Source organism: Arachis ipaensis, chromosome B3, assembly GCF_059453495.1.
Source record: "Arachis ipaensis isolate K30076 ecotype BB chromosome B3, ASM5945349v1, whole genome shotgun sequence".
NCBI classification, from domain to species: Eukaryota; Viridiplantae; Streptophyta; class Magnoliopsida; order Fabales; family Fabaceae; genus Arachis; species Arachis ipaensis.
In genome coordinates, this window is record NC_142438.1 from 64,408,549 (window position 1) to 64,425,354 (window position 16,806).

Here is a 16,806-nt window from a genome sequence, read left to right on the forward strand (position 1 = left end):
TGGAGGTGTCGAACACGTTTAAGCTCCAGTTTGAGGTCAAACTGGAGCTTAAACGTGGGAATGGAGAGAGCAACCCTGGAGGAGAGTTCTTGGTCGAACACGTTTAAGCTCCAGTTTGAGGTCAAACTGGAGCTTTAAACGTGGAAATGGCTCCCTGGTGCTTTTCCCATTCTGGCGTTTAACCTCCAGTTTAAGGTTAAACTGGAGGTTAAACGTGGAACTCCTTCCTGAGTGGCATTATCATTCTGGCGTTTAACCTCCAGTTTGAGGTCAAACTGGAGGTTAAACGTGGAATGCTTCTTTGGTGAGACTTTTCATTCTGGCGTTTAACCTCCAGTTTAAGGTTAAACTGGAGGTTAAACTTCAATTCCAGCATTTCTTATCCTTCATGATTCTGGCGTTTAAGCTCCAGTTTAGGCTTAAACTGGAACTTAAACTCCACATGTGATATTCAAGCTTCCTTTATTGATTTTGTTGCTTCCTTGCTTAGCCTCTTCTTCCCTGAAATTATCCAAACAAATGCATCAAAGTCTTGCAAAATTTCATGAGAAATCTTCCATTCATAGCATTCAAGTAATATAACTAAAACTCATGGAATTTGCATCAAAATCATACTGTTTGGATGGTTCATTGCTTTGTTCTTCATTTAACCATTTTTGGTTACTTTAAGCTCAAGAAAATGCATAAAACAACTAAAACTAACAGAAAAATGCTAGTGAAACTAGCCTAAGATGCCTTGGCATCACAACACCAAACTTAATACTTGCTTGTCCCTAAGCAAGTCCTGAGTTATTTAAGAAGAAAGTATGAAACAGAAAGCAATTACATTGGCTATATTAGCAAGCATTTGAAGTTCATCAGAAGGGTTCTATGCAGAAAGTTGCAGCATCACTTTTTCATTCTTATCAGGTAAGATTATCACTTTTTCATTGCATCCATCAAACACTGCTATGGTCTCTTGTTATTCTTATGTCCTTGGCACTTTCCTCTTCTTTGTTTTTCTTTTCTTTTTCTTAGAGCTTCTTTGCTCCTTTTTTGCTTAGTGTCATGTGTTGCACAAGCCTTTGGCATTTTCTTTTTCTTATCAGAGCACTACACATATCCACTTTAGGCATTTTGGTTCACATTTCTTCTTGAGACATTGGTGCCCAGCACCTCTTTGTGTGACTAAATGTTTTGTATTTAGGTTGCTCTTGATAATGGACTTTTGGTTGATAATCCCGGGTTAGTTAACCTAAGTTACCAAGTGTTGAAACACTCCTCAGAACCTATTCATCCAAGCATATCCTTAATACATGAACACCACAGGCATTTGTCTCAGAAGTTCAAACCATTGGTGCCTAGCTTATTTTCTCAATTTTTTTCTTTTTGGTTGCCCTTTTTCAGTGGCTTTTTCTTCTTCCTTTTCTTTCTTTTTCATGGCCAAAGACATTTATTCATCAAGATCCATAGACAGTTTTCAATTTCTACATAAAAATGATAATTCTACACTCTATTTCCAGTGATCTGACTAAACAATCAAGCATGCATACCACCACTTAATTCTACTTGATTTGTCACTAATTTAGCCAAGTTACTTTTGTTCAAACTTTTCTTTTATTTTTGGAAACAGAACAAGCATGGCAAGCACTTGTTTAAGAAGGTGAAGTTATATCCAAACATCTAGGCATTCACTTTATTCAAAGCAATAAACAGACAAATATACTAAAAACTTCACATTCCATAAAGATTCAACATTTTCAGTTTAAACCAGAACAAGCATGCTTTTGTTTGCCCTTTTTTAAAGAATTATCAAGGAACAATACCACCTTGTGAAATTCCTTGTTTTCTCTTTGTTGCCAGGAAACAATTTGATTTCCCTTCTTCTCCTAAATGTTGCTTCATGCTTTAAAATCCTTGTTTCCTTTCCTGCAAAGAGTGATGAAGTTGCTTGCTTCTCAAGCACTTGATTGGTTAGCTCAACTATGTGTGGGTAAGTATCTGAGTCTTAAGTTGGTGTGTGAACACCAAACTTAGTCTCCCACTTACTTCTCTGTGCTTTGAATCCTTAAGTTCTCTTTGGAATGAAGTTGCTGCTAAGGGTTTTAAGCATTTCTGTGACTGCTTAGAATGGTTGTTCTTCTCATATAATTCAAAGGTTGTTGTGTTCAGTTGATCTTTATGGTGGAACACCAAACTTAGAGTCACACATTCCCCTTTGAATTATTGATCCACGAATTCATTGTTTGGTGTGAAACACCAAACTTAATTCTTTGCAATGCACAGAAACTACTTCACCCTTTTTATTGAAACAAATAAAAGAAACAGCAAAAGGGTATTACCTCAGGTTGGGTTGCCTCCCAACAAGCGCTTCTTTAACGTCATTAGCTTGACGGTCAGCTTCCTCAGTTGAGGTGATATTTAACTTTGTCCTTCTCATCCACATCTCCCAAGTAATGTTTGAGTCTTTGACCGTTCACAATGAAGGCTCGTTGTGACTTTTCTTCCATGATTTCTACTTGTCCATATTTGGAGACCTTGGTGACAAGGAATGGTCCAGACCACCTTGATTTTAGCTTCCCTGGAAATAGCTTCAGCCTAGAATTGTAGAGCAATACTTGTTGTCCTTCTTCAAATTTCCTTGGGGCTATGTTGCTGTCATGCTTCTTCTTTGCTCTTTCTTTGTAAATTTTGGCATTCTCATAAGCTTCCGCTCTGAATTCTTCCAACTCTTGAATTTGCAACATCCTCCTTTCTCCAGCAGCTTTGTTGTCCAAGTTCAAAAGTTTCAAGGCCCAGTATGCCTTGTGCTCCAACTCCAGTGGCAAATGGCAAGCTTTTCCATATACTAGTTGGTAAGGAGACATTCCAATTGGTGTTTTGAAAGCTGTCCTATATGCCCAAAGAGCATCATCTAGCTTAATCGACCAGTCCTTCCTTGAAGTTCCCACAGTCTTTTCCAGGATCCTTTTGAGTTCTCTGTTAGATATTTCGGCTTGCCCACTTGTTTGTGGATGGTATGGTGTGGCTACTTTGTGTTTGACTCCATATTTTAGAAGCAATGCCTCTAATGGTTTGTTGCAGAAGTGGCTTCCTCCATCACTGATGATTGCTCTTGGAACCCCAAAACGGCAAAAAATGTGTTTTCTGAGGAAGTTCATGACTACCTTATTATCATTGGTTGGAGTTGCTATTGCTTCAACCCATTTGGAGACATAGTCTACTGCCACAAGAATGTAATTATTTGAGTATGAGGAAGGAAAGGGTCCCATGAAATCTATCCCCCATACATCAAACAATTCAAGTTCCAGAATGAATTGTTGTGGCATTTCATTTCTTCTTGGCAGGTTCCCCGCTTTCTGGCATTCATGGCAGTGCTTCACTAGTTCCTTTGCATCTTTGAAGATAGTGGGCCAATAAAAACCACACTGCAACACCTTAGCTGCTGTTCTTTCTCCTGCAAAATGTCCTCCATAAGTGGAGCCATGGCAGTCCCATAAGACTTCCCTTCCTTCTTCCTCTGATATGCATCTTCTGAGTATGCCATCGGAACATTTTTTGAACAAGTATGGTTCATCCCAGATGAAGTATTTGGCATCATTTACCAATTTCTTCCTTTGATGCTTGTTAAATTCCAACGGCAAACTCCCAGTGGCCTTGAAGTTTGCTATGTCTGCAAACCAAGGAGCTTTGTGAATTACCATGAGTTGTTCATCAGGAAAGCACTCATTTATATGTGTGCTTTGTGCGCTTCCTTCTTCACATGGTATTCTTGATAAATGGTCTGCCACCTTGTTCTCTACACCCTTCTTGTCTTTGATTTCAATGTCAAATTCCTGCAACAAAAGAACCCATCTAATAAGTCTTGGTTTGGATTCTTGTTTAGCAAGTAAGTATTTTAAAGCTGAATGATCAGTGAAGACAATGACTTTAGATCCAATGAGATAGGATCTAAATTTGTCAAATGCAAAGACTATTGCCAAGAGTTATTTTTCAGTGGTTGTGTAATTCCTTTGGTTATCATTCAAGACTTTACTGGCATAATAAATCACATGTACCAAATTGTCTTTCCTTTGTCCTAACACTGCCCCAATAGCAAGGTCTGATGCATCACACATCAGTTCAAAAGGTAAGTTCCAATCAGGTGGGGCAATGATAGGTGCAGAGGACAGTTTTTGTTTCAAAAGTTCATAGGCTAGCATGCAATTTTTATCAAATACAAAGGGTGTATCAGAGACAAGCAAGTTACTCAAAGGTTTGGCTATTTTAGAAAAGTCTCTAATAAACCTTCTGTAAAAACCAGCGTGTCCCAAAAAACTCCTAACTTCCTTGACATTACTTGGTGGAGGTAATTTTTCAATGAGTTCCACCTTAGCTCTGTCCACCTCAATGCCTCTGTTAGAGATTTTGTGGCCAAGGACTATTCCTTCTGTGACCATGAAATGACACTTTTCCCAGTTTAATACTAGGTTAGTCTCTTGGCATCTCTTAAGCACCAAGGCAAGGTGGTGTAGGCAGCTAGGAAAAGAATCTCCAAACACAGAAAAATCGTCCATGAAGACCTCAATAAATTTTTCAATCATGTCCGAAAAGATGGACAGCATGCATCTTTGGAAAGTGGCAGGTGCATTGCACAATCCAAAGGGCATGCGTCTATAAGCAAAAACTCCATATGGACAAACAAATGATGTTTTCTCTTGATCTTTAGGATCAACCACTATTTGGTTGTAGCCTGAATATCCATCTAAAAAACAATAGTAAGCATGTCCGGCAAGCCTTTCAAGCATCTGATCCATGAATGGGAGTGGGAAATGATCCTTTCTGGTGGCTTCATTGAGCTTCCTGTAGTCTATGCACATCCTCCACCCAGTGACGGTTCTTGTGGGTATGAGTTCATTCTTCTCATTTGGCACCACAGTTATCCCACCTTTCTTGGGAACTACATGGATGGGACTAACCCATGGGCTATCAGAAATGGGGTAGATTACCCCTGCCTGCCATAACTTCATAACTTCCTTTTGTACCACTTCTTTCATGACGGGATTCAATCTTCTCTGAGCTTGAATGGAGGGTCTAGCATCCTCTTCTAACAAGATTTTATGCATGCATATGGATGAACTTATCCCCTTCAAATCTGCTAGGGTCCATCCTATGGCATCTTGATGAGTTTGTAGCACCTTGATCAATTCTTCTTCCTGTTCTTAGCTCAGGGCAGAGCTAATGATAACAGGATAGCTCTCATCACTACCCAAGTATGCATACTTGAGATTAGGGGGCAGTGCCTTGAGCTCAGGTTTTGGTGCTTCCTCCTTTTCTTTCACTATCTCTGGCATGTTTGGCATGGTTGTTTCAGCAGCCTTGATGTCACTAACTTCTATGTCCTTGGTGAACTCCTCCTCTGCCACTTCATTTGTTGTTTCCTCAAAGGTTTCTTGTACTGCAATGTCCACTACATCCACCCTCATGCATTCCCTTAGTGATTCTGATGGATAGCTCATTGCCTTGAATACATTAAACACCAATTTCTCATCATGTAGTCTAAGAGTGAGTTCACCCTTTTGTACATCTATGATGGCTCCAGCAGTAGCCAGGAATGGTCTTCCCAGAATTATTGAAGCTTTGGCTTCTTCCTCCATATCTAACACCACAAAATCAGCAGGAAATATAAAATCTCCCACCTTCACCAACAAATCCTCAACTATCCCATGAGGGAATTTAAAAGTTCGATCTGCCAATTGGAGGGCCATTCTTGTTGGTTTGGCTTCCTCAATCTTCATTCTTCTCATCATTGTTAGAGACATCAAATTGATACTGGCCCCTAAGTCACACAAGGCCTTCTCCACCATGACTTCTCCTATGATGCAGGGGATTTGGAAACTGCCTGGATCCTTCAATTTCTGAGGCAATTTGTGCTGAATGATGGCACTGCATTCTTCAGTTAACAATACAGTTTCCTCATTTCTCCAGCTTCTCTTCTTGGTCATCAATTCCTTTAAGAATTTTGCATATAGTGGCATTTGCTCTATTGCCTCAGCAAAGGGAATGTTGATTTGAGGCTTCTTGAAAATCTCCAAGAACCTGGAGAATTGGCCATCTTTTTCACTTTTCATCAAACGTTGAGGATAAGGTGCTTTAGGTGTATAAGGCTTCAGGACCTCTTTTTCTTTTTCTTTTGTTGCAGACGGTGTAAAAGATTGTCCTTGTTCTTTGTCTTTCACATTTTCCTTTGCTTCATCCTCTGTGGTTTCCTTTGAGATCTCCTTCAGATTCTTTCCACTTCTGAGGGTTATGGCTTTACATTCTTCCCTTGCAATAGCCTTGGCAGCATGAGAAGCGCTTGTCCCAGGGGTTTGCTTAGACAAATACACAATTTGATTTTCTAGCTTCTGGATGGCAGCTCCTTGGTTTTGTAGGTTAGAATTTACTTCTTCCTTAAAAGCTTTCAATTCGGTTATGTCTTGACTCATGGTTACCATCATTCCTTCTATCCAGTTTAATTGATCTTGAAATTGTTGGTTCGGATTAAGTTGGGTAGGTTGATTATTTTGGCCATGATAGGATGGTTGGGGGTAAGTGTTTTGTGTGGCTTGGTATGATCTTTGGTTGGAGTTTTGGTATGTGGAATTGTTATGTTGGTTGTGGTTGTAAGGTTTGTGGTTTTGTGGTTGGGTTTGTTGGTTCCCCCACCCAAAGTTTGGGTGATTTTTCCATCCTGGGTTGTAAGTGTTGGAATGTGGATCATATGATTGCCTTTGTGGGTTTCCCACATAATTGGCCTTTTCCCAATCACCTCCTTCAATGCTTACTTTCTCTTGATCTTGTGTGTGTATTGCAGCCACTTGCTTTGTTTCTAATTGCCTGGTAAGCTCTGCTAATTGCTTGGCAAACACCTTGTTTTGGGCTAGAATTGTATCAACATGGTTCAGCTCCATGACTCCCTTAGTGTTGTGCCTCTCTGATGCATAGTAGTACTCATTCTCAGCCACTGTCTCAATCACTTCAATGGCCTATTCCACAGTCTTTTTCCTGTTCAATGAACCTCCTGATGAATGGTCTACAGCCTTCCTTGATTCATAAGAGAGTCCATCATAGAAAATATGCAATTGCACCCAATCATGGAACATGTCTGGTGGGCATTTCCTTGTCAAATCCTTGAATCTCTCCCATGCCTCGTAGAGAGTTTCACCATCTTGTTGTCTAAACGTTTGAACCTCAGATCGAAGCCTATTGACCTTTTGTGGGGGGTAGAAACGTGCCAGAAACTTGCTTTCCACCTCATCCCATGTTGTTAGACTCCCCCTTGGGAATGATTCCAGCCACTTAGCTGCTTTGTCCCTAAGTGAAAATGGGAACAAAAGCAGTTTATAGGCATCTTCCTGGACTCCATTAGACTTCACAGTGTCACAAATTCTCAGGAATTTTGTGAGATGTTGGTTTGGGTCTTCATTAGCACTTCCACCAAATGAACAATGATTCTCCACAAGTGATATTAGCTGTGGTTTGAGCTCGAAATTGTTGGCCTGAATGGGTGGTTTCTGGATGCTGCTACCACAATTCCCAGAGGTTGGGTTTATGTATGAACTAAGAACCCTCCTCTCAGGAATGGCATTGTTTCCATCAGCTCTCTCATGGTTGTGAACTTCTCTATCCATGTTGAGATCTAGAGCTTCCTCAAAATTGTCCTCAGATTCTTCTTCAGATTCCTCTTCTCCCACTACTCTCTTCCCTCTTGCTTCCCTTCTCAGTCTATGAAGGGTCCTCTCTGGTTCGGTATATGGAGGAGTTGATGTCTCTCCTCTCCTACCTGTCATACAAGAACACAGCACAGGCACAAACAAGTGAAATACTCTTGGTTAATGGAAGAGTATGGTTAGAGCAATTGAGGAATTAATTCAAACAGTTAGTGAGTCAGTGAGTTAGTTGCTTGAATTTAAAGGCATAAAGAGTGCAGAAATTAAAATTCAACAAGTAACTTGAACAGAATTAACAAAGCAAGAGAAATTGCTCAATCTAGTTAGCTTCCAATTGGAGAATTGTCAATCGAAAACCAATCCCCGGCAACGGCGCCATAAACTTGATGCGCATAAACTAGTTATGCTACGATTTAGGAAATTGCACGATCGGCAAAATTCCTTCCGGCAAGTGCACCGGTTATCGTCAAGTAAAAACTCACAATAGAGTGAGGTCGAATCCCACAAGGATTGGTTGAGTGAGCAATTCGGATTAGAAGTGTGTTCTAGTTGAGCGGAATCAAGATTTGAGATGAGAATTGCGGAATGTAAAATTGGCGGGAAAAATAAATGACAAGAAAATTAAATGGCGGAATCTTAAATTGCATGAATTAAAGAGCAGAAACTAAATTGCTGAAATTAAAAGGGAATGGGGGTTGATTGCATGAATTGAGTTGCAGAATGTAAAGAGAAGATGGAAATCAGAATTGGGGGATTCATTGGGTTATAGGAGATATTGAGATCTCCGAATCAAAACATGTTTATCTCTTCCTCAAGCAATGCGTTCATTGAATTTTGCTTGGCAATCTTATATGATTGGATCCCAATCCCTTGGCTCACCAATACTCTCTAAAAATGAACAAATTCCCAATCCCTTGGTTTAAGTGTTCATAAGAAGAGATGATGCTCGATCACTGATTATACCACACAGTTTCATGAACCACAATTTGGTAGGATTACATGTCACAATATCCATCCAAACCCCAATCCAATTCACTGTGAGAAAGCTTCTCTAGCATGAATCCTCCATTCCTTTCCCAAGGTTCCGAAGGATTCCAATTATGGGTAGTTTCTTTCCCAAGACAACTACCCAATGGAATTAGATCGAGAAGCTTTCTAACAAAATTCAAGAGAAAAGATTGAAGAAGAAGATAAACTATTATTGATTCATTGAATTACAATAGAGCTCCCTAACCCAATGAAAGGGGGTTTAGTGAGTCATAGCTCTGAATTCAATTACAAAGATATGAAAACTAGCTAAAAGTGAAGGTGAAAGTTCCAAAAGTTCCCTTCTAACTTAAATTCTATCCTATTTATACACTTTCTATATTGAGCTTCTGTTGTGTTTCTTGGGCTTTGAGGCCTCTCCATGCTTTCCTTTTGCCTTGGGTTTATGATCCATAATCTTGATGAGGCTGTTGATCCAAATTCTGTAACATTCATTGAGCCAACTTAGTGATAATCAAATAAAGACACATGACTCAATAAATTGAGATTTCAACTCATCAATCCTTCAGGCCCAATCCCATAAACCATGATATTCAATTGGGTTTCATACCAGAATGAGTTTAAGTTAATGGTTGTGCTCAACTACTAACTTAAACCACAATATTTTTGGTCCAGAAACCTTTTCCAAGAGTGGCGTTTAAGTTGCAGTTTAAGCTTAAACTGCAGCTTAAACGCCAGACACTTCCAGTGAGGCCTTTTGTAGAAGCACGTTTAAGCTTTAGTTTAAGGTTAAACTGAAGCTTAAACGTGGAAATGGAAGAAGGCAGCCCTGGAGAGTCATGTAGTCGAACACGTTTAAGCTTCAGTTTAAGGTTAAACTGAAGCTTAAACGTGGATATAGGAAGGGCAGCCCTGGAGGTCGAACACGTTTAACCTCCAGTTTAAGGTTAAACTGGAGGTTAAACGTGGAAATGGAAGGAGGCATCCTGGAGGTCGAACACGTTTAACCTCCAGTTTAAGGTTAAACTGGAGGTTAAACGTGGAAGCTTAGAAGAGTAGCCCTGGAGGTGTCGAACACGTTTAAGCTCCAGTTTGAGGTCAAACTGGAGCTTAAACGTGGGAATGGAGAGAGCAACCCTGGAGGAGAGTTCTTGGTCGAACACGTTTAAGCTCCAGTTTGAGGTCAAACTGGAGCTTTAAACGTGGAAATGGCTCCCTGGTGCTTTTCCCATTCTGGCGTTTAACCTCCAGTTTAAGGTTAAACTGGAGGTTAAACGTGGAACTCCTTCCTGAGTGGCATTATCATTCTGGCGTTTAACCTCCAGTTTGAGGTCAAACTGGAGGTTAAACGTGGAATGCTTCTTTGGTGAGACTTTTCATTCTGGCGTTTAACCTCCAGTTTAAGGTTAAACTGGAGGTTAAACTTCAATTCCAGCATTTCTTATCCTTCATGATTCTGGCGTTTAAGCTCCAGTTTAGGCTTAAACTGGAACTTAAACTCCACATGTGATATTCAAGCTTCCTTTATTGATTTTGTTGCTTCCTTGCTTAGCCTCTTCTTCCTTGAAATTATCCAAACAAATGCATCAAAGTCTTGCAAAATTTCATGAGAAATCTTCCATTCATAGCATTCAAGTAATATAACTAAAACTCATGGAATTTGCATCAAAATCATACTGTTTGGATGGTTCATTGCTTTGTTCTTCATTTAACCATTTTTGGTTACTTTAAGCTCAAGAAAATGCATAAAACAACTAAAACTAACAGAAAAATGCTAGTGAAACTAGCCTAAGATGCCTTGGCATCAATTTACAAGGTGACCATAGCTTGCTTCAAGCCGACAATCTCCGTGGGATCGACCCTTACACACGTAAGGTTTATTACTTGGACGACCCAGTGCACTTGCTGGTTAGTTGTGCGAAGTTGTGACAAAGAACTAAGATTATGAACGTGCGTATTAAGTTTTTAGCGTCGTTACTAAGGAATGAACCGTCACGATTTCTGTGCACCAACACTCATCACCATTCTCAACCTATGAACGCGTGCCTGACAATTACCTTCGTTCTACCTTCGATTGAATGAGTATCTCTTGGATTCCTTAATCAGAATCTTCGTGGTATAAGCTAGAATCCATTGGTAGCATTCTTGAGAATCCGGAAAGTCTAAACCTTGTCTGTGGTATTCCGAGTAGGATTCAAGGATTGAATGACTGTGACGAGCTTCAAACTCGCGAGTGTTGGGCGTAGTGACAGACGCAAAAAGGATCAATGGATCCTATTCCGACATGATCGAGAACCGACAGATGATTAGCCGTGCGGTGACAGCGCACCTGGACCATTTTCACTGAGAGGACGGATGGTAGCCATTGACAACGGTGATCCATCAACACACAGCTTGCCATAGGAGGAAACTAGCGTGCGTGAAGAAGATGACAGTAGGAAAGCAGAGATTCAGAAGATAAAGCATCTCCAAAACTCCAACATATTCTCCATTACTGGATAACAAGTATTTATTTCATGCTCTTTTATTCTTCGCAATTCAAATTGATAATTATAATTGATATCCTGACTAAGAGTTACAAGATTACAATAGATTGCTTCAAGCCAACAATCTCCGTGGGATTCGACCCTTGCTCACGTAAGGTATTACTTGGACGACCCAGTGCACTTGCTGGTTAGTGGTACGAGTTGTGAAAAGTGTGATTCACAATTCGTGCACCAAGTTTTTGGCGCCGTTGCCAGGGATTGCTCGAGTTTGGACAACTGACGGTTTATTTTGTTACTTAGATTAGGAAAAATTTTTCTTTTTGGTTTAGAGTCTTCTATTCTTGTTTTTGGTTGAAATTTCTTTTTTTTAAATCCTTATTTTCTCTTTTTAAATTTTTCAAAAATTTTATAAACTAATAATTGAGTTTTTCTGTTTGAGTTTAGTTTCATATATTAAGTTTGGTGTCAATTGCATGTTTCTATTTTCTTTCAAATTTTCGAATTTGTGTTCTTGTTCTTCCTTGATCTTCAAGTTGTTCTTGTAAATTTTTCTTATTTGATCTTTAGTTTTCTTGTTCTGTGTCTTTTCTTGTTTTTCTTGTGCTTTTTCAAAATATCAGTTTTCAAAAAAAGAATTATTTATTAAATACCTTATTAAAACACGTTAAATCTATAGCTCAATTGGCTAGAGCGTTGTGCTTATGTTCTTGGTAATTGGCTATCTTCTTTTTAAAACTTTTTCAAAAATAATTTTTCTTTAATTAAATCTTATGCCAAACTTTAAGTTTGGTGTTTTCTCTTTAATTTTTCTTTAGTTTTCAAAAATTTTATTTTGGTTTTCTAAAAATTTTAAGTTTGGTGTTCTATCTTCATGTTCTTGTTGTTCTTGTGAATCTTTAAGGTGTTATTGAGTCTTCCTTGTGTTTTGATCTTAAAATTTTTAAGTTTGGTGTTCCTTAGTATTTTCCCTCCAAAATTTTCGAAAATAAGGAGCATTAGATCTAAAAATTTTAAGTTGTGTGTCTTTTGTGTGTTTTCTCTTTCATCACAAAATTTAAAAATCAAAAAAATATCTTTTCTAACTATTTTTAAGCAAATATTTGGAAAACTTTTTTTCCATAAAAATTCAGATTTCAATTTCAAAATTTTATCTTATCATATCTTCTCTCTCCTCACTTTTTCGAAAATCCTCATAAAATATTTTCAATTCTTCTTTTTTATTGCAGTTTTTATTTTATTTTATTTTATTATTTCGAATTTTTTTATAATAAAATAAATAAAATAAATCCACATCATCTCCCTTTCTCCATCATGGACCTAAGTGGAAATGAACAGTCCAGAAGGACTCTGGGGTCATATGCTAACCCCACTACTGCTTCATATGGGAGTAGTATCTGTATACCCTCTATCGGAGTCAGTAGCTTTGAGTTGAATCCTCAGCTCATTATCATGGTGCAGCAAAGTTGCCAGTATTCCGGTCTTCCACAAGAAGAACCTAAAGAGTTTCTGGCACAGTTTTTACAAATTGCTGACACAGTACATGATAAGGAAGTAGATCAGGATGTCTACAGATTATTACTATTTCCATTTGCTGTAAAAGACCAAGCTAAGAGGTGGTTAAATAACCAGCCTAAGGCTAGCATAAGGACATGAAAACAGCTGTCGAAAAAATTTCTGAATCAATATTTCCCTCCAAAAAGGATGACACAGCTAAGGCTGAACATCCAAGGCTTTAAACAAGGAGATAATGAATCTCTTTATGATGCCTAGGAGAGATACAGAGAGATGCTAAGAAAATGCCCCTCTGAAATATTTTTAGAGTGGGTGCAGTTAGACATCTTCTATTATGGGCTTACAGAGAAAGCTCAGATTTCTCTAGACCACTCAGCTGGTGGATCTATACACATGAGAAAGACAATTGAAGAAGCTCAAGATCTCATTGATACAGTTGCCAGAAATCAGCATCTGTACCTAAGTAGTGAATCTTCCATGAAAGAAGAGGCTAAAACAGTAACTGCTGAACTCAGTCCTGCAGAACAAATTACTGAATTCAATCAGCAATTAGATTTTCTAACAAAACAGCTGGCAGAATTCAAGGAGATACTACAAGACACAAGAATGGCTAATATGAATATGGAAGTACAGTTGAAGCAAACAGAACAGCAGTTATCAAAACAAATAACAGAAGAGTGCCAAGCAGTTCAATTAAGAAGTGGGAAAACATTAAATACCTCACTTCAAGGCAGCAGGAAGCCAAGAAATGAACAAACTGCTACCCAAAATCCCTCTGAGGATAGTAAGAGCCCAGAGAGGAATGATTCTGGCACTCAAACACTAGAAAAGGGTGGAGAGCTGGTGTTAAACGCCCAACCCATGCTCAATTCTGGCATTCAAACGCCACAAACAGGCAAGGAGTTGGCGTTCAACGCCCAAAGGAAGCTCAGTTCTGGCGTTCAAACGCCAGAAACAGGTAGGAAGTTGGCGTCCAACGCCAATCAAGCTTCCAACCCTGGCATTCAAATGCCAGTGAGGGATCAGACACACACAAGTGCTGATAACAACTCCTCTAAAAAGGCTTCTCCAACCACTTCTATAGGAAATAAACCTGCAGCAACCAAGGTTGAGGAATACAAAGCCAAGATGCCTTATCCTCAAAAACTCTGCCAATAGGAGCAGGATAAGCAATTTTCTTGCTTTGCAGACTACCTCAGGACTCTTGAAATAAAGATTCCGTTTGCAGAGGCACTTGAGCAAATACCCTCTTATGCCAAGTTCATGAAAGAGATCTTGAGTCATAAGAAGGATTGGAGAGAAACTGAAAGAGTTCTCCTCACTGAGGAATACAGTGCAGTCATTCTGAAAAGCTTCCCAGAAAAGCTTAAGGATCCCGGGAGCTTTATGATACCATGCACATTGGAGGGTAATTGCACCAAGACAGCTTTATGTGATCTTGGGGCAAGTATCAATCTAATACCTACATCCACTATCAGAAAGCTTGGTTTAACTGAAGAAGTCAAACCAACCCGGATATGTCTCCAGCTTGCTGATGGCTCCATTAAGTACCCATCAGGTGTGATTGAAGACATGATTGTCAGGGTTGGGCCATTCACCTTCCCTACTGACTTTGTAGTGCTGGAAATGGAGGAGCACAAGACTGCTACCCTCATCCTAGGAAGACCTTTCCTAGTAACTGGACGAACTCTCATTGACGTCCAAAAGGGGGAAGTAACCCTGAGAGTCAATGAGGATGAGTTTAAGTTGAATGCTGTCAAAGCCATGCAGCATCCAGACACACCAAAAGACTGCATGAAAGTTGATCTTATTAACTCTTTGGTAGAGGAGATCAGCATGGCTGAGAGTCTCGAATCATATCTGGAAGACATCTTTAAAGATGTTCAGCCTGATATAGAGGATTAAGATGAATTGAAAGAGCCTCTGAAACTTCCTCAGGAAGAGGAAAAACCTCCTAAGCCCGAGCTCAAACCATTACCACCATCCCTGAAATATGCATTTCTAGGAGAAGGTGACACTTTTCCAGTGATCATAAGCTCTGCTTTAAATCCACAGGAAGAGGAAGCACTACTTAAAGTGCTAAGGACACACAAGATAGCTCTTGGGTGGTCCATAAGTAACCTTAAGGGCATAAGCCCAGCTAGATGCATGCACAATATCCTATTGGAGGATGATGCTAAGCCAGTAGTTCAACCACAGAGGTGGCTAAATCCAGCCATGAAGGAAGTGGTGCAGAAAGAGGTCACCAAGTTACTAGAGGCTGGGATTATTTATCCTATTTCTGATAGCCCCTGGGTGAGCCCTGTCCAAGTTGTCCCCAAAAAGGGAGGCATGACTGTGGCTCATAATGAAAAAAATGAACTGGTTCCTACAAGAACAGTTATAGGGTGGTGCATGTGTATTGACTACAGAAGGCTCAATACAGCCACCAAAAAGGATCATTTTCCTTTACCATTCATAGATCAGATGCTAGAAAGACTAGCAGGTTATGATTATTACTGCTTTTTGGATGGTTATTCAGGTTACAACCAAATTGCAGTAGATCCCCAGGATCAAGAGAAAATAGCATTCACATGCCCATCTGGAGTATTTGCCTACAGAAGGATACCATTTGGGCTATGTAATGCACCTGCAACCTTTCAAGGATGCATGCTCTCTATTTTCTCTGATATGGTGGAAAAATTTCTGGAAGTCTTCATGGATGACTTCTCAGTATTTGGAGACTCATTTAGCTCCTGTCTTGATCACCTAACACTAGTTCTGAAAAGATGCCAAGAGACTAACCTGGTTTTAAACTGGGAAAAATGTCACTTTATAGTGACTGAAGGGATTGTCCTTGGGCATAAAATTTCAAACAAGGGGATAGAGGTGGATCAAGCTAAAGTGGAAGTAATTGAAAAATAACCACCACCTGCCAATGTTAAGGCAATCAGAAGCTTTTTGGGGCATGCAGGATTCTATAGGAGGTTTATAAAGGATTTTTCAAAAATTGCAAAACCTCTGAGCAATCTGCTAGCTACTGACACACCATTTGTATTTGACACAGAGTGTCTGCAGGCGTTTGAAACTCTGAAAGCTAAGCTGGTCACAGTACCAGTTATTTCTGCACCAGACTGGACATTACCATTTGAACTAATGTGTGATGCCAGTGACCATGCCATTGGTGCAGTACTGGGGCAGAGGCATGACAAGCTTCTGCATGTCATTTATTATGCTAGCCGTATTTTAAATGATGCCCAGAAAAATTACACAACCACAGAAAAAGAATTGCTTGCAGTGGTTTATGCCATTGACAAGTTTAGATCATACTTAGTAGGATCAAAAGTGATTGTGTACACTGACCATAAGATGGGTGTTGCTTCTGCAAAAGTTTGATATAGAAATAAGAGACAAAAAAGGGACAGAAAACCAAGTGGCTGATCACCTGTCCCGAATAGAACCAGTAGAAGGGGCATTCTTCCCCTCTATTGAGATCTCTGAAACCTTTCCGGATGAGCATTTGTTCGCCATTCAGGAAACACCATGGTTTGCAGACATTGCAAACTATAAAGCTGCAAGGTTTATACCCAAGGAGTACAGCAGGCAACAAAAGAAAAAATTAATTACTGATGCAAAGTACTACTTGTGGGATGAACCCTATCTCTTTAAGAGATGTGCAGACGGAATAATCCGTAGGTGTGTGCCTAGAGAAGCAGCACAGAAGATCTTATGGCATTGCCATGGGTCACAATATGGAGGTCATTTTGGAGGTGAGCGAACAGCCACCAAGGTCCTCCAATGTGGTTTCTACTGGCCTACCCTTTATAGAGATTCCCGAGAGTTTGTACGTAACTGTGACAGTTGCCAGAGAGCTGGTAATCTGCCTCATGGTTACGCCATGCCTCAACAAGGAATCTTGGAGATTGAGTTGTTTGATGTATGGGGTATTGACTTCATGGGGCCTTTCCCACCATCATACTCAAACACTTATATTCTGGTGGTAGTTGACTATGTATCCAAATGGGTAGAGGCCGTTGCCACACCCACTAATGATACTAAGATAGTGCTGAAGTTCCTCCAGAAACATATCTTCAGCAGGTTTGGTGTCCGTAGAGTACTAATCAGTGATGGGGGCACCCACTTCTGCAACAAACAGCTTCACTCTACCATGG

The 16,806-nt window shown here is 39.8% G+C and overlaps 1 non-coding gene across 1 annotated transcript; it reads left to right on the forward strand.

The window, feature by feature from the left end:
* Positions 1-7,101: 7,101 nt before the first annotated feature.
* LOC148570914 (small nucleolar RNA R71) lies at positions 7,102-7,205 on the forward strand. Its single transcript, XR_015908997.1, has one exon. It is a non-coding gene; the product is annotated as a small nucleolar RNA R71 (small nucleolar RNA).
* The last annotated feature ends 9,601 nt before the right edge of the window (positions 7,206-16,806 follow it).